Here is a 6,046-nt window from a genome sequence, read left to right on the forward strand (position 1 = left end):
GTCAAGGCAGTGCAGGGAAAACAGGTTCCTCTGGAATGGACTGACCCATCTGGGGCACTCTTGGAATGGTGGCACGACCCTGGAGTTCCTCTCGCCTTTCCTGTGGAGAGCGCCTCCTCTTGAGATGCGACGGGAACGCCGGGAATTCTTTCCCTACGAAACAGGGAAAGGATCCCTCATCTCGAGCTAGGAGGCGGAAACGGGGCTCCCCTGGATGTGTGCGGGACCCTCGTGCTTCCTCTCGAGTGGAGACGGGTATGTCGGGGAACTTCTGGACTTGCAGCAAGGGTGTGAAGGACCCTTTGGAAGTTCCAGTGGTTAGATGTGATTAGCCTCGAGAAGCCTCAGCGGAAATGGGCCTCATCTCGCCTGGAGGGCAAAACCTCCTGGATTTTCTCGAGTTGCGGCAGGTGCTCTCGACTTACGACTGGGACCTCAGGGACCCGCTCTGGTGGCCTCAGGAAAGGCCAGTCCCCATGCGAGTTCCTCGGCGGCCTCTCGGGATTCCTCTCAGTCGATGCCGGGGCCTAAGTCTTAGTGTGGAGTCGGGGCCGGAACCTGAGGTTTCCTCTCCAGTGCTGACATGGATCTTGGGGTACTTCTGGAGTCTCCCCAGGGGAGTCAGTGCTCGTCTCGAATGCGGGCATGAACTTGCGCTTTCCTCCAGAGCGGTAGCAGCAGTGTCACACAGTCCGCCGCGTGGATCAAAGGATCTATGGTTTTCCCTCGAGGCTTTCCCACGAGGCTTTCCCACAGGGCTGTCCCACGTGCACACGTGGTGGGAGTCGATCCTCGGCTTGAACATCAAGGCAGTGCAGGGAAAACAGGTTCCTCTGGAATGGACTGACACATCTGGGGGACTCTTGGAATCGTGACACGACACTGGAGTTCCTCTCGCCTTTCCTGTGGAGAGCGCCTCCTCTTGAGATGCGACGGGAACGCCGGGAATTCTTTCCCTAGGAAACAGGGAAAGTATCCCTCATCTCGAGCTAGGAGGCGGAGACGGGGCTCCCCTGGATGTGTGCGGGACCCTCGTGCTTCCTCTCGTGTGGAGACGGGTATGTCGGGGAACTTCTTGAGTTGCAGCAAGGGTGTGAAGGACCCTTTGGAAGTTCCAGTGGTTAGATGTGATTAGCCTCGAGAAGCCTCAGCGGAAAAGGGCCTCATCTCGCCTGGAGGGCAAAACCTCCTGGATTTTCTCGAGTTCCGGCAGGTGCTCTCGACTTACGACGGGGACCTCAGGGACCCGGTCTGGTGGCCTCAGGAACGGCCAGTCCCCATGCGAGTTCCTCGGGGGCCTCTCAGGATTCCTCTCCCGTCGATGCCGGGGCCTAAGACCTTGTGTGGAGTCGGGGCCGGAACCTGAGGATTCCTCTCCAGTGTTGACATATATCTTGGGGTACTTCTGGGGTCACCCCAGGGGAGTCAGTCCTCGTCTCGAATGCGGACATGCACCAGCGCTTTCCTCCAGAGCGGTAGCAGCAGTGTCTCGCAGTCCGCCGCGTGGATCAAAGGATCTATGGTTTTCCCTGGAGTCTTTCCCACGAGGCTTTCCCACGAGGCTTTCCCACAGGGCTGTCCCACGTGCACACGTGGTGGGAGTCGATCCTCGGCTTGAACGTCAAGGCAGTGCAGGGAAAACAGGTTCCTCTGGAATGGACTGACACATCTGGGGGACTCTTGGAATGGTGGCACGACCCTGGAGTTCCTCTGGCCTTTCCTGTGGAGAGCGCCTCCTCTTGAGATGCGACGGGAACGCCGGGAATTATTTCCCTACGAAACAGGGAAAGGATCCCTCATCTCGAGCTAGGAGGCGTAAACGGGGCTCCCCTGGATGTGTGCGGGACCCTCGTGCTTCCTCTCGAGTGGACACGGGTATGTCGGAGAACTTCTTGAGTTGCAGCAAGGGTGTGAAGGACCCTTTGGAAGTTCCAGTGGTTAGATGTTATTAGCCTCGAGAAGCCTCAGCGGAAATGGGCCTCATCTCGCCTGGAGGGCAAAAGCTCCTGGATTTTCTCGAGTTGCGGCAGGTGCTCTCGACATACGACGGGGACCTCAGGGACCCGCTCTGGTGGCCTCAGGAAAGGCCAGTCCCCATGCGAGTTTCTCGGGGGCCTCTCGGGATTCCTCTCCCGTCGATGCCTGGGCCTAAGACCTTGTGTGGAGTCGGGGCCGGAACCTGAGGATTCCTCTCCAGTGCTGACATGGATCTTGGGGTACTTCTGGAGTCTCCCCAGGGGAGTCAGTCCTCGTCTCGAATGCGGGCATGCACTTGAGCTTTCCTCCAGAGCGGTAGCAGCAGTGTCACGCAGTCCGCCGCGTGGATCAAAGGATCTATGGTTTTCCGTGGAGTCTTTCCCACGAGGCTTTCCCACGAGGCTTTCCCACAGGGCGGTCCCACGTGCACACGTGGTGGGAGTCGATCCTCAGCTTGAACGTCAAGGCAGTGCAGGGAAAACAGGTTCCTCTGGAATGGACTGACACATCTGGGGGACTCATGGAATGGTGGCACGACCCTGGAGTTCCTCTCGCCTTTCCTGTGGAGATCGCCTCCTCTTGAAATGCGACGGGAACGCCGGGAATTCTTTCCCTCGGAAACAGGGAAAGGATCCCTCATCTCGAGCTAGGAGGCGGAAACGGGGCTGCCCTGGATGTGTGCGGGACCCTCGTGCTTCCTCTTGGGTGGAGACGGGTATGTCGGGGAACTTCTGGACTTGCAGCAAGGGTGTGAAGGACCCTTTGTAAGTTCCAGTGGTTAGATGTGATTATCCTCGAGAAGCCTCAGCGGAAATGGTCCCCATCTCGCCTGGAGGGCAACACCTCCTGGATTTTCTCGAGTTGGGGCAGGTGCTCACTACTTACCACGGGGACCTGAGGGACCCGCTCTGGTGGCCTCAGGAAAGGCCAGTCCCCATGCGAATTCCTAGAGGGCCTCTCGGGATTCCTCTCCCGTCGATGCAGAGGCCTAACACGTTGTGTGAAGTCGGGCCGGAACATGAGGATTCTTCTCCAGTGCTGACATGGATCTTGGTGTACTTCTGGAGTCTCCCCAGGGGAGTCAGTCCTCGCCTCCAATGCGGGCATGCACTTGCGCTTTCCTCCAGAGCGGTAGCAGCAGTGTCACGCAGTCAGCCGCGTGGATCAAAGGATCTATGGTTTTCCCTCGAGTCTTTCCCACGAGGCTTTCCACGAGGCTTTCCCACAGGGCTGTCACACGTGCACACGTGGTGGGAGTCGATCCTCGGCTTGAACGTCAAGGCAGTGCAGGGAAAACAGGTTCCACTGGAATGGACTGAGATACCTGGGGGACTCTTGAAATGGTGGCAAGACCCTGGAGTTCCTCTCGCCTTTCCTGTGGACAGCGCCTCCTCTTGTGATGCGACGGGAACGCAGGGAATTCTTTCCCTACGAAACAGGGAAAGGATCCCTGATTTCCATCTAGGAGGCGGAAACGGGGCTCCCCTGGATGTGTGTGAGACCCTCGTGCTTCCTCTCGAGTGGAGACGGGTATGTTGGGGAACTTCTGGACTTCCAGCAAGGGTGTGAAGTACCCTTTGGAAGTTCCAGTGGTTAGATGTGATTAGCCTCGAGAAGCCTCAGCGGAAATGGGTCTCATCATGCCTGGAGGGCAAAACCTCCTGGATTTTCTCGAGTTGCGGCAGGTGCCCTCGACTTACGACGGGGACCTCAGGGACCCGCTCTGGTGGCCTCAGGAAAGGCCAGTCCCCATGCAAGTTCTTCGGGGGCCTCTCGGGATTCCTCTCCCGTCGATGCCTGGGCCTAAGACCTTGTGTGGATTCGGGGCCGGAACCTGAGGTTTCTTCTCCAGTGCTGACATGGATCTTGGGGTACTTCTGGAGTCTCCCCAGGGGAGTCAGTCCTCGTCTCGAATGCGGGCATGCACTTGCGCTTTCCTCCAGAGCGGTAGCAGCAGTGTCACGCAGTCCGCCTCGTGGATCAAAGGATCTATGGTTTTCCCTCGAGTCTTTCCCACGAGGCTTTCCACGAGGCTTTCCCACAGGGCTGTCACACGTGCACACGTGGTGGGAGTCGATCCTCGGCTTGAACGTGAAGTCAGGGCAGGGAAAACAGGTTCCACTGGAATGGACTGACATACCTGGGGGACTCTTGGAATGGTGGCAAGACCCTGGAGTTCTTCTCGCCTTTCCTGTGGACAGCGCCTCCTCTTGTGATGCGACGGGAACGCAGGGAATTCTTTCCCTACGAAACAGGGAAAGGATCCCTGATTTCCATCTAGGAGGCGGAAACGGGGCTCCCCTGGATGTGTGTGAGACCCTCGTGCTTCCTCTCGAGTGGAGACGGGTATGTTGGGGAACTTCTGGACTTCCAGCAAGGGTGTGAAGTACCCTTTGGAAGTTCCAGTGGTTAGATGTGATTAGCCTCGAGAAGCCTCAGCGGAAATGGGTCTCATCATGCCTGGAGGGCAAAACCTCCTGGATTTTCTCGAGTTGCGGCAGGTGCTCTCGACTTACGACGGGGACCTCAGGGACCCGCTCTGGTGGCCTCAGGAAAGGCCAGTCCCCATGCGAGTTCCTCGGGGGCCTCTCGGGATTCCTCTCCCGTCGATGCCTGGGCCTAAGACCTTGTGTGGATTCGGGGCCGGAACCTGAGGTTTCTTCTCCAGTGCTGACATGGATCTTGGGGTACTTCTGGAGTCTCCCCAGGGGAGTCAGTCCTCGTCTCGAATGCGGGCATGCACTTGCGCTTTCCTCCAGAGCGGTAGCAGCAGTGTCACGCAGTCCGCCGCGTGGATCAAAGGATCTATGGTTTTCCCTCGAGTCTTTCCCACGAGGTTTTCCCACGAGGCTTTCCCACAGGGCTGTCCCACGTGCACACGTGGTGGGAGTCGATCCTCGGCTTGAACGTCAAGGCAGTGCAGGGAAAACAGGTTCCTATGGAATGGACTGACACATCTGGGGGACTCTTGGAATGGTGGCACGACCCTGGAGTTCCTCTCGCCTTTCCTGTGGAGAGCGCCTCCTCTTGTGTTGCGACGGGAACGCCGGGAATTCTTTCCCTACGAAACAGGGAAAGGATCCCTCATCTCGAGCTAGGAGGCAGAAACGGGGCTCCCCTGGATGTGTGCGTGACCCTCGTGCTTCCTCTCGAGTGGAGACGGGTATGTTGGGGAACTTCTGGACTTGCAGCAAGGGTGTGAAGGACCCTTTGTAAGTTCCAGTGGTTAGATGTGATTAGCCTCGAGAAGCCTCAGCGGAAATGGGCCTCATCTCGCCTGGAGGGCAAAACCTCCTGGATTTTCTCCAGTTGCGGCAGGTGCTCTCGACGTACGACGGGGACCTCTGGGACCCGCTCTGGTGGCCTCAGGAAAGGCCAGTCCCCATGCGAGTTTCTCGAGGGCCTCTCGGGATTCCTCTCCCGTCGATGCCTGGGCCTGAGACCTTGTGTGGAGTCGGGGCCGGAACCTGAGGATTCCTCTCCAGTGCTGACATGGACCTTGGGGTACTTCTGGAGTCTCCCCAGGGGAGTCAGTCCTCGCCTCCAATGCGGGCATGCACTTGCGCTTTCCTCCAGAGCGGTAGCAGCAGTGTCACGTAGTCCGCCGTGTGGATCAAAGGATCTATGGTTTTCCCTCGAGTCTTTCCCACGAGGCTTTCCCACGAGGCTTTCCCACAGGGCTGTCCCACGTGCACACGTGGTGGGAGTCGATCCTCGGCTTGACCGTCAAGGCAGTGCAGGGAAAACAGGTTCCTCTGGAATGGACTGACACATCTGGGGGACTCTTGGAATGGTGGCACGACCCTGGAGTTCCTCTCGCCTTTCCTGTGGAGAGCGCCTCCTCTTGTGTTGCGACGGGAACGTCGGGAATTCTTTCCCTACGAAACAGGGAAAGGATCCCTCATTTCGAGTTAGGAGGCGGAAACGGGGCTCCCCTGGATGTGTGCGGGACCCTCGTGCTTCCTCTCGAGTGGAGACGGGTATGTCGGGGAACTGCTGGACTTGCAGCAAGGGTGTGAAGGACCCTTTGGAAGTTCCAGTGGTTAGATGTGATTAGCCTCGAGAAGCC

Source organism: Ovis canadensis, chromosome 24 (assembly GCF_042477335.2).
Source record: "Ovis canadensis isolate MfBH-ARS-UI-01 breed Bighorn chromosome 24, ARS-UI_OviCan_v2, whole genome shotgun sequence".
NCBI lineage: Eukaryota > Metazoa > Chordata > Mammalia > Artiodactyla > Bovidae > Ovis > Ovis canadensis.